Here is a 22806-nt window from a genome sequence, read left to right as displayed (position 1 = left end):
TTCTGGAGAGACTGGAGAGATCCGTATCGATCTCCAACACTTCCTGTTTAAGATGACGCAATATGACGATTTTTGCGTACAAGAAAATAGGAAGTGTTAGAGGGGATGATTCTCGTAAGACTACAACCACTAGTCCCACCCCCCTCTAGGGGGTGGGACCCACTGACGCTACAGACCTATTAGAGCAGTGCCAGTGGGTGGGACTTCACCAGCAGAAACTAACATCCACAGCGTCTGAAGCTAAGCTAACAGAGGCTGTTGATAAAACTGAAGTACAATGGCGGAGGGTACTGGATCTGACATAGAAGATGGCACCATGCAAAAGTTCACCATTTCGAAAGAAATACAAACGAGGACTACTGTAATTTCCGCATTATAAGGCGCACCGGATTATAAAGCGCACCATTAATGAATGGCCTATTTTAGAACTGTTTTCATATATAGGGCGCACCGGATTATAAGGCGCATAGAATAGAAGATACTGCAGTCAAACGTTTGACTGGGGTTGCGTTATGCATCGACTAGACTGAGCAGTGCTAAAGGGAATGTCAACAAAACAGTCAGATAAAGTCAAACTTTATGAAGCGTTCTGACAACTCCGTTCACTCCCATGGTAACGATGTTCAAACGTTAATGTGCATATTAACAATATCTGATCAATATCTGATCAATATCAATATCTCTTAACAATAAGCTCACTTTTTCAGTTCATTCCCCGTCCACAAATCCCTCGAATTCTTCTTCTTCAGTGTCCGAATTGAACAGTTGGGCGAGTACGGCATCCAACATGCCCGGCTCCCTCTCGTCATTATCCGAGTCAGTGTCGCTGCTGTTGCCTGGCAGTTCAGTGATTATTCCTGCCTTCGTGAAAGCTTGGACCACAGTTGAGACTGTTATATCAGCCCTGGCATCCACGATCCATTGGCAGATAGTGGCCTAAGTCGCCCGGCGCTGTCTCCCCGTCTTGGTGACGTGTGTTCGCCTTCTTGGCCCCGTCCACACGAAGCCGATTTTTTGGTGAAACCGCAAGTCTTGTCCGTTCGGCCGACCGTCCAGACGGAGCCGGCGAATCCGGTGCCCGAAACCGCACATTTCTGATACCACCCTCGGAGGTGGTTTCAAATCTATCCGGACCTATGCGGTTTCGTGTTAGGATTCGTGTGGACATCTGAAACGCTTGATGGCAGTGGCTCCCCACCAGCTGGGGGACGTCACAGTTGCGTTGAATCTTTTATTTATTATTTTATTTGTATTCTTTTTGTAGCTTTAAATAAAGCCCCTTGATAAATGTTATTACTAACTGTACATTAAAAAGTATTTCTGCTCAATTTAAAAGGTTGAATCTCCTCGTGACTGAATGTTTGTATACAGCGCGCGGGCTTGATGCGCTCCACTTTTTTCTGTGGAGAACCAGCGCCTTGAATATTTACTACAGCGTTTCTACAGCTCGATGCGGTTACGAAATGACTCCGTCTTTACGGAGTGCGCCTTATAGTCTTTACGAAGTGCGCCTTATAGTGCGGAAAATACGGTAATTCACTGAGTTCACCAACTAATACTCTTTACTAGAAATGTTGTGTGAAATGATTTTCAAGCAGTCTTGCGGTATCAGCCTAGTAGATGGAACAGCGAGGTGTCCGATAGGCGGAGATCTAGATCAGCGGGAGTGGCCAGCGAAGCTGTGCATCGTGGTGCATGGTGGGAGTTGTTGTCTTCAATCCACAAGCGCCAAAAAGTCGCTTTCTGCCTTTTCTCGGTCAAGACGGCACCAAATTAGAATTTTATTTTATTATTCGACTACATATAGGACCCAATTTCAATACATATTCATGCCTCTGCCGGTGAAATGCTCTTTTAATGTGAAAATGTGCTTTATAAGGAAAAAAAAGGTGATTTTTTATTCAAAATGTTGGTGATATTCTCACTCTCAGATCTCGAGAACAATATAACTTTGCATGTGATCAAACATGTTTAATGTACACCTCTTTCTACATCTCATAATAGTGACAATCCATCCTGGGGTCGACCTAAAACTAATGTTTTAAAATATATCGATCGAGCTAATGTAGCTCAAGTCTTGCACTGATTCAAAGAGATATGCAAATAATCACAAGGGCACAAATTTCAAGGTATAAACACTATCAATACAAATAAGATTTTAAGATACATTTGTCCTTGCTTGGAAAACGAATGTGAGCCCTGCAGCACGGGGACATGCTTCGTCTCTGACGTTTTTATTTCAGTATAATTGACCTTGTATCTACATAAATCAACATTAAATCCCCTAAAACATGTGTTGGCCATTTAATACAAGAAAGAGGTGATGATTTCAACAGAAGAGACGATTAAGGTGAATTATTAGATGGCTAATTGGTCAGCTCTCATGGCTCATACACAGAAGGTTCTACTTCAGATGTTTTCATGGTCCTTTGGTGCCTGAAATGTGAGAATATCTTCCAATATGTTCAACAAAGCAAAAGAAATTGCCTCGTTACGCTTTTTTCAGCCCTTACAGGACATGCAATTTCAGAACATATTTTTTCACGGTTGCTTATCTCAACTCTACTGCATACTTCTACCACTACTTCTACTGCTGCTGTCATCCAGCCCCCCTGATAATGAAGGAATATCATGGAGATATAGGACAACGCCATTTCCTTTTCGCTCTGGGACTCATGATCATTTCCATCCCCCTCTCAGCACTCATGTATTGCAGTTCCCAAAGATGGAAGAGTGCCACGTAACGGAAGCCATGGTGGCGTTTCACAGTTTTTGAGGAGCAATATAGGAAGGAGGCGAAGAATCTCTCTCTCTCTTAGTAAAGTAAAGAAAAACATTTGAGTATTCGATTTCATGTTTAATTTTGCTAAAATAAAACAGCTTTGATTGCTATATTTGGTATATGATTAGGAGTCCCTTCCAGTTTTTATTATAATCTTCTAAATTGCTTGAACAAAAATAAAACTGATCTAAAACTTCAATCTCATGTCAAGTAGTAGTCATATATGACTTATTCTTTGTACTGAAATGATTAACATTCACATTCACGGGTATTTTTCCACACTATATTGTGTGAACCTATTATAGCTCATATTTTTTTGAACACCTGCATTTTTCTCTGTTTCGGATGTACCAAGTCAAACATCTCAGCAAAGTGTGAACTCAATTATTATCAATAATTCCCCATAGAAGAATGCTTCTTGCCAAAGGGGTTCTCTTCATTTACAACCAGATGTCAAGAGGAAGCACATACTGACAACCTCAGAATCCCGACAAAGAGTATAAAGTTCTGATGGTCTGAAAGTGATCTAATGCAACAGTAGGGTGAATAATCAGCATCTTAAATGCACAGGGACAAGTGATAAGTAGCCGTTGCCAAAACCCTATCCCTGTGCTGGATTCGGCCCCAAAGCCGCATTCTTATTTCCTGAGTTAAATAAAAAAGCAAACACAAAAACTTCCCACACAAATGTCTCAACGTGATAACAGAATCATTGATCCTGCGAAACAATTTTCACTCTCTCACTGTACAACAAAAGACACAGTTGTTGTCATTCATTGTTTGTTTAAGATAATATTGTTCATCGGGAGATTCCCAATACTGATAAAAGGAACAAATTCAACAGAAATTTTCTTTTCTTTTCTTTTTCAAGAAAGATAAATAAATAAATAAAAAATCGATAGTCCCGGCGTTGTCCTCCAGAAAACTCTTTCAGGAGTTGTTTGGTTGTTTTGTTGCTCTTCGTTCAATGTTATCTTCTCCCCTATCACCACATCTCGGACCATCTGAGTCTTCGTCGTTCAACTCGTCACCTTCGTCTCCTCTTAGCCCAGGTGGTGTCCAGCTTCACCTTGACGTTCTTCAGTGTTCTCCTCCAAACACACACAAACACACACAAACACACACCCACACACACACACACACACACACACACACACACACACACACACATAGATGCACACACCTGGACACACAAACATAAACTTGCGTATGAGACAGAGACACAAACACACACACACACACACACACACACACACACACACACACACACACACACACACACACACACACACACACACACACACACACACACAGAGACACATGCACACATTCGCACAGAGAAATACACGACAGTCCCGATGCCTCTTCTCTATCCTCAGCCTCCCAAATGCAGCACACAGTGCTGGCAGCAGCTACAGCAACATGGTGTAATTCCTGAGAGCGCCCTGCCATAGGGAACGCCCTGCTTCATATTCATGCCTGGAGAAGAGAGGACTACTTGGCTGCGCTTTTCTTCAGCAAGAGATTTCCCGGCTTCAAACACAGAGACACACATACACACACATCACGTGGGCAAGGAGATGCTGCGATCATTTTAAACATTCAAGTCATGGTTCAGTTAGGTGCCTGCTGTCAATTTTATTTATGAACCACACTGGTCTGGTCTTTCATTGAGACAGGTTTGACCCCCCCCCCCACCCTTCCCTCCCCCCTTCTCACCCAAACACACACACACACACAACCTTCCCATCTCATCTGCAACAAAAAAACCTTCAAAAAAGAGGGAATCCCTGCCCTCTTATCAAAATCATATTCTTGGCATGATTTTGAGTGTGTGTGTGCGTTCTTTAAGGGGACACATCATAGATTTACCCTAGATTCCCTTTGCTTGACCTTCTTTGCAGCACAAAGGGGAGCACACAGACCAGGGAGAGTGTGGGTGTATGTGTGTGTGTGTGTGTGTGTGTGTGTGTGTGTGTGTGTGTGTGTGTGTGTGTGTGTGTGTGTGTGTGTGTGTGTGTGTGTGTGTGTGCGTGTGTGTGTGTCTATGTGTGACAATGCGCTGTGATATTCACAAGCCCAAACGAGGCTTCCCTGCGTGGGCAATTGAGTGCACAGGAGCCCTGTTAAAACAGATGCCCTGGAGAACGCCAAAGGAACAGTCACACTGCACAATGCGCTGACATAATGAGGACAGTTGCATACGTCTGCTATTAATTTTAAAGTTGGCTTCGCTGAGAGGAGCATTGCAAATACTCGACGCCTCTCATTATGTTATCATTGTATATACAGAGTGTTACTTCATATTTCCAGGTTTCATTTGCATAGCTATTGTTTTTTGCTCATCTACTAATTCCCAGAAGAGTTGTGCTTTCTCCCCATTGCCAATACAGTAACAAGAACCCGGCCTGTTTGTTACCTCCAGCTGCCCCATGACTATTTCCGCAGTGAAAATAATGAGAATTAAAATTGAGCCATGGCTAAGATAAATAACTACGGTAAGGTAAAGAGCAGAATGCACCTTCATATTAATGTAACCTTTGTAGTTTGCACCAGTAATTTTTGGCAATTTTCTGAGCTTCAAATACCATCCCAGTGTTGTTGAGAATATGGAGGCTGTATTTTACAATGCAAAATATCCAATTTCACTGTCAGTCAGTTGACACGCTTTAAAATGTAAATGTGAGATTTCAAAAGAAATGTTAATTTCACGACATTACTTGAGTTATTTCTGAAAATGGATGCATTTATAAATTTGGAAAACTGACATAAAAATGGATTGGCCATCCACTTGAAATGATGTATCGTATAATAAATTGTGATCAGTTGAGGATGTGTCAAACTTTACGAAAATTGATAGTCTTTAACCCAGCAGCTTTTCGGGTGCAGATCACACAAAATACTTATAATAATATATTAATGCTTTCTTATTACCTTAATTGATCAATCCAATTGTAACATGTTGGTTATAAATGCTTAGTATGGCATAGCAAGTCTTCACACTAGATTCACTCACACAAAATACTTAACTAATGCTTTCTAACTACCTGAACTAATAATGAATTGCAGCAGTGTGTTTAAAGGCATTATTAACACATTGTATGAAGTTTGATTAATTATCTTCTAAACTATATTATCACCTTATTAATAATTTATAACTGATTATGACATTTTTATAATTTGTTTGTTAACAATACATTGTGATAACCATTGGCTTATCACAATGACCCCAAAAAAATGGGGTGTGCGTGGGACAGCGAGAGCCTCCCATACTGTAGTCATAAAATAGTTTGGGTTTTGCTATTTGTTTGTGGCCCACATCTCCTGAAAGTATTTAATGATGACTTTATCGTGGTTGTGCTAAGAGAGATGCACTTCGCACTCTTTGTGGGTTGTGATAGCCTATTCATTAAAAGGTTTATCTAAACTGATTTTATACAGATATGAAGCTTTGTATTCTCATGATGGGTTTTCTATTGTATTGGTTTAACATCAGTTTCTGGCAAAGTTATGATTTCCGCTGGTTTTTATTGGATTGGGCTGGTTTAAATTTGGGATGGGGCTTGCAACTCCAATCGGATTAGGTAACACTGTTCTCAGAGAGCTGAATCCAACAGGAACATCTAATCAATATCTAATGAATGTGATGGATAAGTGCTGACATAATCACGATAGAACAAAGTTAGCTTTTATTCATACTGAAGTAAAATATGCCCATTATGATTATATAATTGGGATATATTGTTATCCAAAACCATACACATTTTAATTATTTACATTATAAGAATTGCGTTGTTCCACAGATTGTGTGCAACCATTGTTGCCTTTTTTATGTGGTTTGCTGATAAGGTGTATTTATTCAGTAAACACAATGTCGATAGTTCATTTCTCCATTAGCATATAACAGTTTAGCAATAATTGTTTAACACTGAATAAACTGTACAAATGCTGATGGGAATGTATCCGAGAAAATGTGTCAGTTTAGATATGCTATCAATAGCCTAACTGTGGTTACTAAAATACTGAAACACTGCCAAAAACTTGCAATGTTTGATTACAGTCACATAATACGTAACAGACAGAACGAGCTTCTAAGGCGGCAATACCATTGGCTTATCAACTACCCAATGTTCACCGCAGGGTAAAAGACAACAACACATATTTTGTCAACATTCCATACAGAAACGTCTGTATGTGTGTGTGTGTGTGTGTGTGTGTGTGTGTGTGTGTGTGTGTGTGTGTGTGTGTGTGTGTGTGTGTGTGTGTGTGTGTGTGTGTGTGTGTGTGCGTCTGCAGAAGGCAAAGACTTCCAGAATATTCTGATGAGACTAATCCAGAAATCAGATGAAAAACTTTCTTGGAGAGCGACGCTATTCCTCAGTGTCACATTTCTTTAAGTTTGATCCGTGACGTTTGCTCTTTCAGGCATCATCCATCATCGTCACGTCAGGCCGTTGGGCTCCCCTGACCACAGCGCACTCACTCGTGTGGTGGAGACGGTTGTGGAGGATGCCTCTGAGGAGCATCTGTCAATGGGAGACGTTGGAAAGCCATGCTGGGTCCGAGTCTCCATTGTCCATTATCAAAAATTGAATTTCCCATAGCTCTTACGGTTAAGTTGGTCATTTTAATACACATGCCATGTCAGCGACAGTCACACACATTGATGAAGGTGAAAGATTGCAACTATGCGTTGTCGTGTATTTATTAAAGGCTCCGTGGCATGAAAATTTCACTTTATGAAGTTTTCTAACATTAATATGAGTTCCCCTAGCCTGCCTATGGTCCTCCAATGGCTAGAAATTACATTAGGTGTAAAACGAGCTAGGTAAGGCTCTGCCTTTGAAAAATGAAAGCTCAGACGCTCCGATTTCGAATTTGTCCCCATATGTCGTCATAAGGGGCCAGGTTACCTCCCCTTTCTCTACCTTGCCCACCCAGAGAATTTGGCCCGCCAATAAGACAATGTTCTCCGACGGTGCGAGTGCCACATGTGTGTGTGTGAATATAAACACACTGTAACGCAAGTGTTGTACACTTCTTTGTTATCTGGATAACCGTTCTGCTGTTGGTGTTATGGAACATAACACGCAACATAAGGTAAGGCTTGCGTAAAGCTCCAATTTGGTGAAAAGACTAGACTGTGTCGGGTTCTATGATGTCTCTGGTACTTCCACAACGAGACTCATTGTGGGGGTTATCTCGGCCATGGTTGAGAAGGAATTGGGGGAAAGGAACTTTGGCTTTGACTCCCTGAAGTCCAGATTGAACCTTGACATTGAGGAGCAAGGGATTGTTGCCCGGAATTTTCTCCCGCCTGAGCCCCGCTGCCGGGCAGCGGAGGTGGAGCCCTGTGGCGTTGGTGCCCCGTGGCGGTGGTGCCCCATGGCGGTGGTGCTCCGGCACCGGTGCCCCGGCAGCAGGGCTCCAGCGGGAGACAATCCCGGGTAACAATCGTGGGCAACCATCCCTCTCTCCTCCATGTTGCCGCTCACTCTGTACTTCAGATTAACATCAAAGTGGAAGAACCAGTGACGTCGGAGAACCCCACGCAGTCGTTTGAGATTCATAATATCATCCGCCGGCGCACAAATCTTTTGGTTGTGATATTATATATTATATAATATATATATCTATATATCATATCATATTATTTAGATATAGAGCTCCAGGGTCCGGTTGCACCAACTGGGCGTAAGCCTGGTCGTAACTACGCCTGGTCGTAACTTGGCGTTCTAAGTCCAACCTAACCGTTACGCCGGTTGCACCAACTGGGCTTAGCGTTCTTTTCACTAAGACCAGGCGTAAATCCTACGCCTGGTCAGGGGCAGGCGTAGAGTTGAAATTCCAGGCTGTTTCTATAGCAATTACATCCAATCCAATGCAGCTTTACCACCATCCTCGCAACGCTTCGCTAAACTGCATTTCAAAGCACAGCCGGCGATATGATCAGTGTTCACAGATCGACTGCCTGTCGGGAAGATATCGCTGGCCGATTAGTCCGTTCTCAACTTATAATCAGTTGTGAATGTTGTTTTAACTATGTTTATATGTTTTATATAGGCCGACACATTAAACAAATCTCTCCTACAGAACCATTCCCGTCTACATGCCTGCTCGTCGTAAACCAGACATTACAAATACATATTTTAATTATATTCGTTTGCAGTGTTTTATTGTTAGGCATTAACACAATTAATGAATGACAATGAGTGAACGAATGAATTATTTATTTCGGTGTCCAACAGCATGTCAAGTAAAATAGTAAACAGCTGTTGTCACGAGGTATCCTAGCAACGCGGTGATATGCGCATACCATGGAACATTCACATGGCCGCGCATGGCTAAAACCGGGCGTAGTTAAGACCAGGCGTAAGTCCCGTTGGTGCAACCGGCGTTAGTTCCATTCTAACGCCAGGTCGTAACTAAGACCTACTTAGCAGTTACGACCAGGCTAAGTTACGCCCAGTTGGTGCAACCGGCCCCAGGACTCCCGCCGGAGCACCCGGAATGTTCTAGAATATTTATGTCCAAAAGCTGTGTGCGCCTCCAGATGATATTCTGAATCCGAGCCATTGCGATACATCCACTGTATACACTAGCGAGTGGTACCATGGCCGCAAGCTGCTCTGGGCCACACCACCATCCTCCAACTTGACCTACCTCTAAAAAACGGCAAGTTTGTGGAAAGCTGATTATTACAGGTAGGTAGAAAGTGTATGCGCGAGGTGCACAAGCAACATTATGCATGCGCCCCTAAAATAGCATTTGAACAACGCAAGTGATTTCTGAAACTGCAAAATAGCACCAGGGAACGTTTGCCCCAGAACACGCCTCCTCCTTTTGCCGTACCGCACCTTGGGGCGCAAGATCATTCCCTTATTTACCGACGCGTGCCGCAGGAGGGAAAAGAACACTCCGCGCCAGTTGCAAACTAGCAGTGACACATGCGCCAGTGAGAATGTCAATTGCGCCGGATGCAAGATAGGGCCCTAAGTGTTATACAACAAGGACAGATATGCAACAAAAAAAATCAAACAGAGGGTATTTTGTGCACGTATTTGACCGGGGTAAAAATGTTTTATCCACCTCACAGGTTCCCTTTGAGGTTATCAGTGAGTGGCAGCTCTTTTTGGAGGCTCACCGAGAACCATTTTGGGAGGCTTTGATGGCCCATTAATGGATTTGTACATCCTTAAGGCAAAGACAGCTGAGCGTTAAGTGGTCTCATTTGTAGAAAAGATCTCAGAGAGTCTCTGAGCCGCTCAGTCAACGAAACATCCTCTTTAAAAGATCAGCACATTGGAGGGGCAAGAGTTCAACGGACTAATAGAAAGCAAAAAGCAATGTGGCCGAGAGAATAAGCCTGATCCCTCATGCAGGGCCAACGAAGGTGGTACATGATGATGATGGCATTAATTGAGGTCAAGCTGCAAAGATGTACTCCTTGAAAATAATGCCTTATTTGGTCTGCATGCTATTTTCTTTGGAGCTTTATCGTGCCCGAAAAAAAAATAAGCACGTTTGCTACAAACGGAGTACCTGGATCATGAAATCATTACGTAGGACACACACTTGTGCCAACAAGGAAAGAGCTTGTTGCCAAGCAGAAAACAATGAAATCAGGAATATGTTGGTGTTTTCAACTCAATTGTTCCCTTTCTCTTGAGGATCAAAACACATACTTGGATGCAGTTTGAAAACCATAATTAGAGAAACCATTATTCAATTCCAACGTCGATCATGGTTATATTATGGCTGAGCGCGCATTAAAGTCAGGCTCACTATTGCACCGCAACACAGTTCTTTTACTACGCCGTTCCCCCTCTCTCACCTTCAGAGTTCATCGTGGGCTAATGAACAAGGCTCATAAGAGTTACATGGTCCCTCAGGTTTAAGAGTATATCTCAGTTGTTTATGCTCACCATATGGCCGTTGCATCTTTCTCAGAGGGGACCCATGAACGGGGTTACCTTCACAGAAGTCCTCTACAGACCACACTGGCTTGTTCTTCAGAAGCTGCTTATGTGTTATAATGCAAACAAAATCTTTCACATCATACTCCGGAGATGAAAACAGGATTACACCGGTTCATTCCTGCTGAAGCCCGGCAGAGTCGTTGAAGTCTTGTTCCACTTTTTATTTTGTCTTCTTGAAAAAGTAATTGCCATAAGACAAGGGACTACTGAAAAGCCGTGATGAAATCACATTTCGGTGTGATCCTAAATATATATTTTACTTTGGGGTGACTTCACATTGAGGAATACAAAAAATAGGAGATGCATAACTATATTAACTATATTTTGGAGGTTGTTAAATGATTGCATTTGTAATAGATACTTAAATAGTTACCTTTCAGTTTTAGTGAAGAATGAGACTAAAACAATGACACATTTTGGGGATGACTTTATTGTAAAGTGTTACCTAATTAATTTTTTTTAATATATCCACCAGAAAAGAATTAAATTATTACATATTTATTCATACACAACCCATGTCAGTGAATACAGCTACACACTGTATTCCCTGACATTGGTGCTCTTATTTGCTTTGCTCAATCCATTCTAAGAACACATATCCAAAACACGCACACACACAAACACAGACTCACACACACACACACACACACACACACACACACACACACACACACACACACACACACACACACACACACACACACACACACACACACACACACACACACACACGCACACACTTTAAATACATATACCGGATACCTTCAATTTTTTTTAAATAGACAACAAATGATGGATCATGAACTCAGGTTTCCCCCACAATCAATAATTTACGTTGGAAGTGAATATTCCTGATCGACAGGGCAGTATCCAATCCACAGGGGAATGCAAGGTTAATGGCAACCATGCATTAATGGAAATGTAAGAGGTTGTTTGACAGGCGATAACAGACAAAGGACACACTGAAGCATGGAAGCATTTCTATGGATACTAAAAAAGGCACTTAAGTAGTGGATGGAGGTCAAGTTAGATGACCTGTAAGTGCAAGGCATATTACACTCCCATACTTTGGTGCATAATAGAAACATAATGCTGTATAATTGATACATCCCTTTAGCTGGTCTTCTTAATATTTAGAAAATAACCACCCTTCAGTTTGGGATCAACTGTCAACCCTTTACAAAACAGAATTAATCTGCCAGAAACACCATTGTTTAATGACTGGATACTGAAGGGTAAACTGACTAATAAGGTGTTGTCAATAATTTAATTTTGAAGAACACAACATATTTAATTTTAATTAAATTGTAATTACTTTAACTTGTAGCCATCAGTTAGAAGACCACTGGTGCACCGAAGTAGGGAAATGCCTGATCAATTTTGCTTCCCTCAAGATTCCCTGCCAAGTCATAAGAGCAAGCAAGATTGATGGAAGTGGAAACAAAAAGGGAGAATGATTGTAACATGGGTGGAGGCTAAATTGCCCCCAGAATCTAATGGAATGTATGCAACCTCTTCTAAAAGCTAATGCAATCCTCATGAACGAACCAGGCTATTTTTATATTAGAATGGAACTAGATTCCAAAGAGGCTAAATTTTTATAGATAAGCTGATCTTGTCCATTTCTCCTTTTAAGTACGAGATCCCCCCCAAAAAAAAAAGTGTGCAACTATTTGGATTTGGGCCGCTATAGTTTGCAGTGAACGAGGCCTTAGCCTGTGAATACATTGTCGACACTAAAGTAGTGTCTGACCCAAGTTGGGATTTGAACTATATTAGTGTTTAATACTTGGGGAATCTGAGTATTCTTTGGCGTGAATATATTCGAAAAAACAAAAATAAAAAAGTCTAGAATCAATTATAATAATGTCACAATATTGCATGACAGAAAACAATGCAAAGCAGAAGCAGATCAGCAAGCCCTCAGTCAGTCCCCCCCCCCCTGTCACTTATACCCTGTTTGGCTCTGTGAAGGGAGCAGCTTCTCACTAGAAAATGCATTTCCTGCAAAAAATGCGGTTAGCGCTGTAGCCACATAGATTAAGACATGAAGAAACGTTAAATGGCTTAAAACAAGTGAAGGGATTAGAACAAAAGTTCAAGAGTCTAAATAGAGTAAACAATGTAAACCTGCACACCATATCATAAAATGTAAATGGTTGGAAACAAATATAGTGACAGCTGAATGAAAGGCGCGAAGCAATGCTAAAAATGCAGAAATGTAAAATGAATTGAACTGAAGAATTTGAAAGGTCAAATGTATTGCCCTATTGTGTGTTTGTGTGTGTGTGTGTGTGTGTGTATGTGTGTGTGTGTGTGTGTGTGTGTGTGTGTGTGTGTGTGTGTGTGTGTGTGTGTGTGTGTGTGTGTGCATGTGTGTGTGTGTGTGTGTTTGTCTTTAAGAGAATAGCAAGCCGTTGCATGATTAAAAGTACCCCAATAGAGCAGGTAAAACCGCCCAATCTGGCAACACTGCCTGAACGTCCTACAAAAGCGGCCCAGTCCGGTGGGAAAAACCGCCCAATCTGGCAACACTGCTGAACGTCCTCACGCTCCAGCGTCAACGTAAATCAATGAGACTAACTGAAAACGAAGCCGGTATGAAACTAAAACTGTGATTCTGAATAAAGTTTGAATGATATCGAAATTCCGTTTGGATATTATTGAAGATACAAGTGTGTAGATTTTTAAATGGTTTGAACGAAGTTAAACGGTTGAAAAATTATTGAGTTACGATGTCTTAAGAAGTAGGAGTGTCAGAATTGGCAGACGTCTTCAATGAAATCAGCTGAAAACTGATTCTGAAGAAAGTTTAAATGATATCGAAATTTTGTTTCGGGCACTTGTTCGCGGGATTACTTCCATGAATGGATACGTCATGCGATTCCCCCAAATTTCTGTCATGCCAAACTTTCGTCGTGGGGTTTTCGTACGTCGCAGCTGAAAAAATTGCAGAACGCAAGCATGTCACATTACAAGACCTCGTCTCGTCGCTGACTTTTCAAAATCGTGTACGACTCGCAAATTTGTCCGCGACGAACAAATCTGGGCAAAATCGGACTGAAATCGTGTCGTCTGACTCTGACCCAGCCATAAGCAAGCAGCAGCTGAAGCGCCATTGTGCGAATTCCCTACTAGACCAAACGAGGCTCGTAATGGTAGGTAAAAACAATATCATATGCGTAGATTCATATACATAATGCGTAGATTCATAGACATAATATTAAAGCATGCAATTGTGATGTAGAAAAAAAGAAAAAGAAAACATAAAGTGCTTGCATGATATTGAAGCCTACAGCGATCGTTAGTTAACTTGTGTTGCGGTGCCTTATAATAATAATAATATTAATAATAATAATACATTTTATTTCAATTCAATGATCTCAAAGTGCTACAATGCACATTAAAAGAAAAGAGAAAAATGCAACAAAGAAAATACAAATAGATAAATAAATAAATAGCAGTTTGGCCAAAGGCTTTTCTAAAAAGATGGGTTTTTAGGCCTTTTTAAAATAATCTGTCTGTGATGGTCAGGGAGAGCATTCCACAGACTGGGTGCAGCTGAGCAGAAGGGGCGGTCGCCCATAATTCGGAGCCTTGTCCTCGGAAGCTGGAGGAGGTTGGCCTGTCCAGAGCGGAGATGGCGTGAAGAGGAATGGGGGGTGATGAGTTCTTTGAGGTATAGGGGGGCAGTGCCATGGAGGCACTGGTGGGACAGAAGGGAGATCTTGAATTGGATCCTGTGCTGGACAGGAAGCCAGTGGAGGGATTTGAGGATGGGTGTGATGTGGTGGTACTTCCGCACCCCCATCAGGATCCTGGCAGCACAATTCTGGATGTACTGCAGCCGCTGGATGTTCTTTCTGGGGATCCTAATGAAGAGTGCGTTGCAGTAGTCCAGCCTTATCATTTGTTTACCCATGGGCCATGGCAACGCGATTGCTACCTGCTGTAGCACTCTCTTTTCACTCTCTTTAAAAAAAAAAAGTGGGATGGCCATTGGCCCCGCAGCCTCATAGGTTCCGCCGACTATGGTTACGTCTTAAACAGTTGAAGTACTAGAGGAAATGGGAGTCAAATTGACTCCCATTTAAAAAAATAGATCGTTTTTTAAAAGTAGAATATCTTAAAAAGTATAAAATATTAAAAGAATCTGAAAAGATGCGTGATTCCAGGCTATTCTGAACATCTTAAAATTGGAATGAAGTCTCTAGGTGAAAAATTTAGGAAGGAGATAAGTCCAAAAGTCTGTAGAGAATAAGAAAGAAGAAAGAAAGAAAGATAGAAAGAAAGAAAGAAAGAATACAATTTTATAAGAACAATAGTTGAGTGCTGCATACAGCACTCACCTAATTAAATTAAACCTCACACTACTAATCGTGTCTTTCTTTGGCTTCTCTCAAATCTCTGCCTGCTTATTCTGAACTTTTAGGAGATGATGATTGTGTTTTGGATGGGATTTTTGCAGAGTCAAGTGTAGTAGGTACAACTTTAAGGGAGGATGAATTTTATTATTTTCCAAGGAACATATCGACTTGAAGGAGGGGAGGGGGCTGCCACATCCTTTGCTCTGCCGCCTCCTAAGCCTCACAGCAGTAGTTTGTGTCTCTGCATGATGCTTTTTCCTTCCTCCAACATTGTTTTTACTAAAGAGCCATGACTTTGCAGTGGCAGCATCTAGGTGTTAAAAATCATATCTCATTGATTGTAGAGGCTAATGATAGGCTAATGATACAAAAAAAATGCATTCAACACCCTGTTTCTGAATTTCTAAATTCTAAATTTCAGTCCGAATTTAATAACACTACTACTGTATATTTCCTGATACGTGTCTGATCTCCTTAGTTATTTTAGTGTTATTAGTACCAGTGGTGATGTTTTATTGTTTTCCTATCTTCTGTTCACTATCTTGAAGTCGACTAATTATTTTTCTGACACGTTATTGTAATCCTGCACTTGACAATGTTTGATATTGATGTTAACACAGTAATATTTAGGCCTAGCTGGCTATATGAAGAAGAAAAAATGAGTTTTCAAAACAAGATATTTCAATTTACTTATCAACCATTTTAATAAGGATATATCTGTTTATATTTTTCCTTTAGTGTGAACAACTTTTAAATCAGTCTGTCTATACATTCTTCAGCCTGAAAGCAGTCCTTTCATTTTTTATTATGGCACAGGAATTCAGCATGTGACAAAGTAAAGTAAATAGTGTCCTTGTGACGGTTGGGTACGTTCACATAATGTGTGTGCCAATGAGAAGAAATTAAACGCTGTCATAAAGGGCACTAGTAAATCGCGAGACCACGTTGCCGATGCCAATGTGAAGGGCACACGAGAAGCTAAAAGTGGCCAATGCTCAAATGTGAGGCTAAATGTGAAATCTAAAATCTGCAACTCGCTGGGTAATCTGTTCCGTGACGGCTCGGTTAGCTCGCCTTATCAGCAGTGCAGAGCCGACTATAAACACAGGTTGGAAATGGACCCCTGGAGAATCTGCTTAACAGGCTCAGTCAGCAATCAGACACATAAGGAGGGAGGCAAAGGGTGGGGGTGGGGGTGGAGGGTTTGGGGGTTGAAGGGTGAGGCGAGAACATGGGAGAACCACAAAGGAGTACAGGGGGGATATGAGGATAGGCTGGGTTATAATAACCATCTGAAAGCTTGGGGGGGGGTATCGTGCTCTGCCGTAGTCTGACCAAAAATCAATTCATGGAGATAACGGATCCACCGTCTCTCTAAAGCGGCTGGAGGGAGGACAACATATCTGGAGCTGATTGCAGTGTGTGTGCGTGTGTGTATGCCTGCATGCCTGAGTGAGTCTATTTGTGTGTATGTGTGTGTGTATATGTGTGTACATGTGCATGCGTATGTGTGTGAGTGTGCCTGTGCCTGTGGGTGTCTCTGCTCCTCCTCCAACGAGTGCCGTTCTAAAGGTGTAATGAAGGAGAAGGCAAATTTGGGAAAGATGTCCACCTTATCCAAAAGAGATGTCTGCCTAAATATAACCTTGCACTGTCAGTGGGAGAACGCGGAGGACTCTGGGTACCTCGCAATCCACCCGGGTGTCAAGAGCTTGAGTTTGACATTTTGATTCAGTTTCTTAAGGTCAATGTGTAGATGCCTCTCCTCACCAAGGGAGGGAGAGGGTTCTCCTTTATACAGTGGATCGTCTGATTCTGCTACTGAACTTGACAACTGGAGATGTCTCGGTTTAACTTAAAGCTGTCATGTGTTCGATCTAATATAGTGACTAATGTGTGTGTGGATGTTTAGGCTACACATTATTTGAAGGGGTGTGCAAGAGACTGACATGACACCAGCATGACATGACATGTCATGCTGTTATGTTGTCTTGGTGACATTTACCAAGACAACATAACATATACATTCCATAGCAGGCAGTTTTGACATTGGCTGTCATAAGATTGCTATAATTGTGTCATAAATAAGTGAATTTACCTCAACTACTGTGTTACAATTTTGACATTTCATTAAGGCGTCATTGAATGTTATTTTATAGTCAAAATTATTTTAATAAGCAAAAGCAGTAGTCAACAGATAGTTTTTCCTTTTATGAATTTGAACAAACGTTTCATAAACAACACTTCGTAATAGTTGTCAGAGGATGCACTATTCATTTCAGTTCAATTAACAATTTTAAGAAGAAAGTTTACCAATATATTATATCAATTTCAGATACAAATAAACGCTAAATTAACTGAAACAGCGGGGGGTTGGAGCCGTGCAAAGAGAAGACATGTAGCTTGAGTAATCAGGTGGGCAGAGTGAGGTCCACGACGCCTCAACAAGGCTCATATCACATGGATACATCCTATTTATGAAACAATCGACTGTGCAAATACACTCAAGGAAAAACTACCATTGACTTCACCTGGTGAATCATACCTTAATGCAAAGTCAAAATTGTATCACTGTAGTTTGGGTCAAGGAAGTTTAGTTTAGTATGGTTTTATGATTAGGCCTGCTGTGCCATGTTTTCAACATGTTATGTTTTCTTGGTTAAGGTCGAGTTGTCGTAGCAAAGACAATATTAAAATACCATGGCACAAGCAGGAGAGAATTCAAGAGAAGGTTTTACATTTGTGTATTCGCACAATGAACAATTCATAAAAAAGAGATGTGTCCTTATTGATGTACACCCTGTTGAGGCGGCGTGGACCTCACTCTGCCCACCTGACTACTCAAACTACATGTCTTCTCTTTGCACGGCTCACTCTTTCATACAATTCTGCATTTATTTGCCTCCGAAATCGATATAATATAAAGGTCATATTTTCTATATGTCCTTTTTTATTTGTACTGATTTGAATAGAATCATCCTCTGACAACCATTTCAACTTTCTTAAGAAATATTTGTTGTGCAAATACACAAAAGGAAAAAATATCTCTTGACTTCTCTATTGCTTTTGTTCAGGTGTTTTAAAACATTTGACAGTGTCACAACATTTATTTATATCTCCATGAAAATGTTATTACTGTACTCCTAGGTTAAAGATTAGTATAGTATGGTTTTATAATTTGGCCTGCTTTGGCATGTTTTTGACAGGTTATGTTGTCTTGGGTCAAGTTGCCATAACAGAAACAATTTACAGGTCATGTTGTCTTGGTTAATGTCAAGTTGTCATTACAAAGACATCTGAAACAATGACAACAGCCATAAACATTCTGAAAGACTCCCGTCATCATGACAAGTGACAGGTGTCATCTCATAGTTTTTATGGCCACATGTGAGCATTATGCAAATCTCCTACCAATGAGGCGTTAACGATTATTCGATTGACTTGGTTCTGTATTGTAAGTGGAATGTTGCGATCATAAATAAAGGAGGGCAATTCCAGCACCAGACACCCCTGTCATTATAATGATCATACCCCTCAAATAATGGTATTATGTTTAAGCAAGAAACACATACGTTCTTATTTGATTACATCATAACTTATAGACATGGAAGGTTTTACACACTGTCTCATGACATAAATGCTGCAATGAATCTACGCACATTTCCCCATAAGAGCATAATAAAATCGAAAGAAAATACACCATAATGGTCCGACCAACGACACTTTTCTAATGTGCAAACTGTCACACCAAGCCAAGAGCGTCAGTCAGGGTGCTTCCGTGTCACAAATGCCGGTGAACCATTAGTCAGTGTTGCTTTGGGAAATGAATGATGTCCCACTTTAAGCTCAAAATGGATTTCTAAATGGCAAGGATGGGCCCGTTGCTTTGTAACATAACAAGTGAGGGTTGGCCTATGGGCGCAATTTTGATAGAGATGGTCGCTCCACAAATGTAACATCTTGCGCGCTCCGGACAAACTGCCCGGATTTGCAGGCGGCACAGGGTCTTATGTTGACGCTAATCACCCTTTGGTGGCCTGTGCTGTGTCGCAAGTCTGGGGGCAATTATGTGGTCAAAACAGTGTTTCTACCTCAACAGCTAAATATTTTGATGTCCGATTTGCTATCAACAAGAATCACATTAAAATCGGATTACATTTTTCTGAAGAGACAATATTTTCAACAAACATATACCATTAAATACTTTTTGAGATTGTCAGGGAAGCTGAGAAGTCGAGTTGTAACCATATGTGATTTAACATTTAATCTAATTATTGATCTTAAGATCTTCTGGCTATCAAGGTGTGGGTTTTCATTGTCGTGGCCCAAGGGAATAGCAAGGAATCGATGGGGTAGAGACTGAAGTAAACTCATCAAACATCACAGAGTGCTTTGTGTTTGATAGAGGTTTAATGCAAGTTAACATGGAGGCTCTCAATGCCCAGTTTAATCAATCAAACCCACTGACATGCCCCAAATCCTCTTCCCCACTTCACCCTCAGGCTTTTCATGGCTAATCATTTCCCAGTTATACTTCTTCATGTGGAGGTTTACTGTTGAAAGCATGTTGAATCTGTTCTTTTAGTATTAGTTTTGGTTTACAATAAAATAACTTTATGTAGCATATAGTGTATTTATGAAACACTTTTTTTAATAATGTATAATGTACGAAGTATGTCATATTTAAAATATTTCTATAGTATGATATTATATCTTTAGATATCCACCTTATCCACTAACCTGCTAATTGCTCTTCAGTTATTTCATTTTAACCTCAAATAAGAAATTCATCACACACCTCCCCTCCTTGCTGCCACTGCTTAATTAAACTTTTTCAGTTGCTATCCTGGGTTTTTATAAAAAACGCCAGGAGCAACACAATATGGGAAACAACCCAAAAACAGTTGGGGTGCGATAGTTAGGACTGTTCTCTCTCAGACAATACTCTTGAGCACTGAGCTCAAATGCAAAAAAGAAAAAAGCATATGGGCTTGGGTAAGAACAGGGTTGATGTCTCCAATCTTTGTTTCGGTCCGTTCTTCTGGCGGCAGGAGTCCTCCGTACGGAGGGTGCTCCAGCCGGGGGGGAACCAGGGGAGGGGAAGCATTGCCTGTCAGCTGTCCCGCCGAGCTCGGAGCGAGCTCATAGTCCTTTTTAATTCTCAGCCAATCTTCTGTCCATCACCGCCCGCTTCATCCCGGCTTTGGAGCCCCGTGCAGGTCCACACGCTGTCACTTCCTGACACGTCTCGCAGCCCACATCCAGACAATGCTCTCCCCAAATATTGTCAGCCTCCCTCCACCCGAGAGCCGCACCTAACCCGACAACAAGTCCTATTTATACAGACTGAGAGGAGGTAGGCACTCCTCCAGCCCTCACCCTTCCAATATACAGAATATAAACCCTGCCTTACAAGCTCCATGGGGCACTGATAAAATACTCATTAAAAAGTAGAAATAGGGGAAAAGGGAGTCTGCATGTAGTTAGCAAATTCATTGTGGCCTTATCAAGCAAGCCGCCTTGTTACCTATGGGGGGGGGGGGCCTTGAGATTGTCCTACACGAGGCGTCACATGACTGTATTGAGTGAAGCTGAGCTCCATGCAGGGCTACACGCCGTTCCGTATTCGCCCGGTGGAGGTAAAGCCATCCTTGGGGATGATATAGGCTTCTCAAGATGATTCATCCGTGAATAAAGGATTAGCAGCAAGTCACGAGTCTGGCTCTGCTTCGTCTACTTCTGCGTCTCCTTCAATTTGCTTTACATATTTAAGTCGAGATGAGTTGTATAGTTGTGGAACCGCCCGGCTTAGAGTCAAGTCAAACGAGGTTGTGCAGCACTTTTCAAAATGACTTGCTACACGACTTCATTTGATGTGAGTGGGCTGGGATGGTTAGCAGCAGATAACCCGATCAATTCCTCATGTGTAATAGTGCATAAAAAATCCAAGTTGGATGTGATATGGATTATTTCCAAATGCGCCGGCGGTATGTACGGCATCAGGATGGTAATACAGCGAAACATCACCGCAATGTACTCTGAAAGTTCTACTTGAAGTAATGTGTGATTTACACACTATTGGTGAGACTTTTTTGCCGCAAAGAAGATGATATAAATCTCCATCCTGGATAGGCCTTGAAAACAAGGCCTTCCCCCAGACTTGCATCTCGGGGAATGAGCCTTGTTTTCATACTAAACAAACGAATCCCTCTTAAGTCATTCTAAAAGGCGCTGCATTCTAAATGTTGCAGAGAGGGGGGGGGGGGGGGGGGGGGGGGGAGACGTTATTTGGTTAATAAGTATAAAAATATTACTTGTTTCTGTTCTCTCTCTTTAAAACTGTGAAATCCTACATACAGGAGCTTTAAGGTTGTGTTTTTGACAAGAAGTATTCCCCCCCCATTGACGAGTGAAGTGCCAGGAATGATGAATGACTAGGAATTTTGAGGAAAGTCAATTGTTGAATGATTAAAATAACAGAAGGCTGTGATAAAGGCAACGGAAGGACATAGCTGTCCGAACACAGCTATCATCAACTTCTTGTTGTCAAAATTAACTCTGAATAAACACACAACTGTCACTGACATATTGTGTGACAGTGAATTTAGGTAACACTGATAAGTGCTACACTAAAATGTTATACATAGGAATGATACTTAGGGTTACAAATGGTGACTGGGAAAACTTTCATTCGACAGGGGGGTTTAATAATGACTGTACGATGGCTATATGAGATTTAAGTGGCCAAATAGTCCAAGGCACTTTGTGTGCAGATTACTGGTCCAAACCCTATCTCACTAACTGTTTGGGGAGGAACAGCCTTCAGAGAAAGAAACTAAAATGACATGCAGTTAGTGTTTATTGTTGAAATTAGTTGCATTAAGTAAACTGCATATTCTGTTCCCCTTCTCCAATTGGTTTCTGAAAAGTGTACTATGCCACCATTATATTTAATTGAAAGAGAACACATCTAGGAACTTGTCGTTAACCGTTTTGCATGTTTGAGAGTGGATTCTTTTTTTGGATGACCCTGTGTAGAAATAAAACTTAGAAATGACATTTAACAAGTGTGTACTCTCAAAGGGCCATGAATATTTCGGTATTTTTCCTATTCTCTGTTTTAGATGTCCTATTGGCTGGGATTTACAGTTTACATTTAGAGGGTGGACAGGTCTCTCTTATAATCCTGTGTCACACTCAAACAAGCAATAAACCAAGATCCATAATATATGCCTAATGTTTGTTGAATATTGATGGGTCAGCCCTCTGGCTGTCACTCTCCACCTGTTAACCTGAACCAGCCGTTTCAGGTTAACAGGGCTGTTAACCTTGTATTTCTCGGCAAACGTCTTGCACAGTTTCAGAGCATAATGAACTTAACCAGGTCAAACAAAGAGCAGTTTCAATGTGAAATCTTTATTGAACATTAATATCATCTCACAGAGATAATCCACACGTGAATACAATGGTATTGAGATACTTATGCAAATAGTATAGTTTTATATAAGACCAGAAACATATAATCCTCAGAAATTAGACAATATTCATTGTTAAACTTATTTATACATACATATGGCTGATGAATATAAATGACAATACCCCCTCCCCAACTAATTTAAGCAAATAAAAAAAACCTGGGTTTTATAGGTAAATATATTCTAATACTGTTTCAGTGACA

The sequence above is a fragment of the Gadus morhua genome, chromosome 13, assembly GCF_902167405.1.
Source record: "Gadus morhua chromosome 13, gadMor3.0, whole genome shotgun sequence".
Classification (NCBI taxonomy): Eukaryota; Metazoa; Chordata; class Actinopteri; order Gadiformes; family Gadidae; genus Gadus; species Gadus morhua.
Note: the sequence above shows the minus strand (reverse complement) of the source record.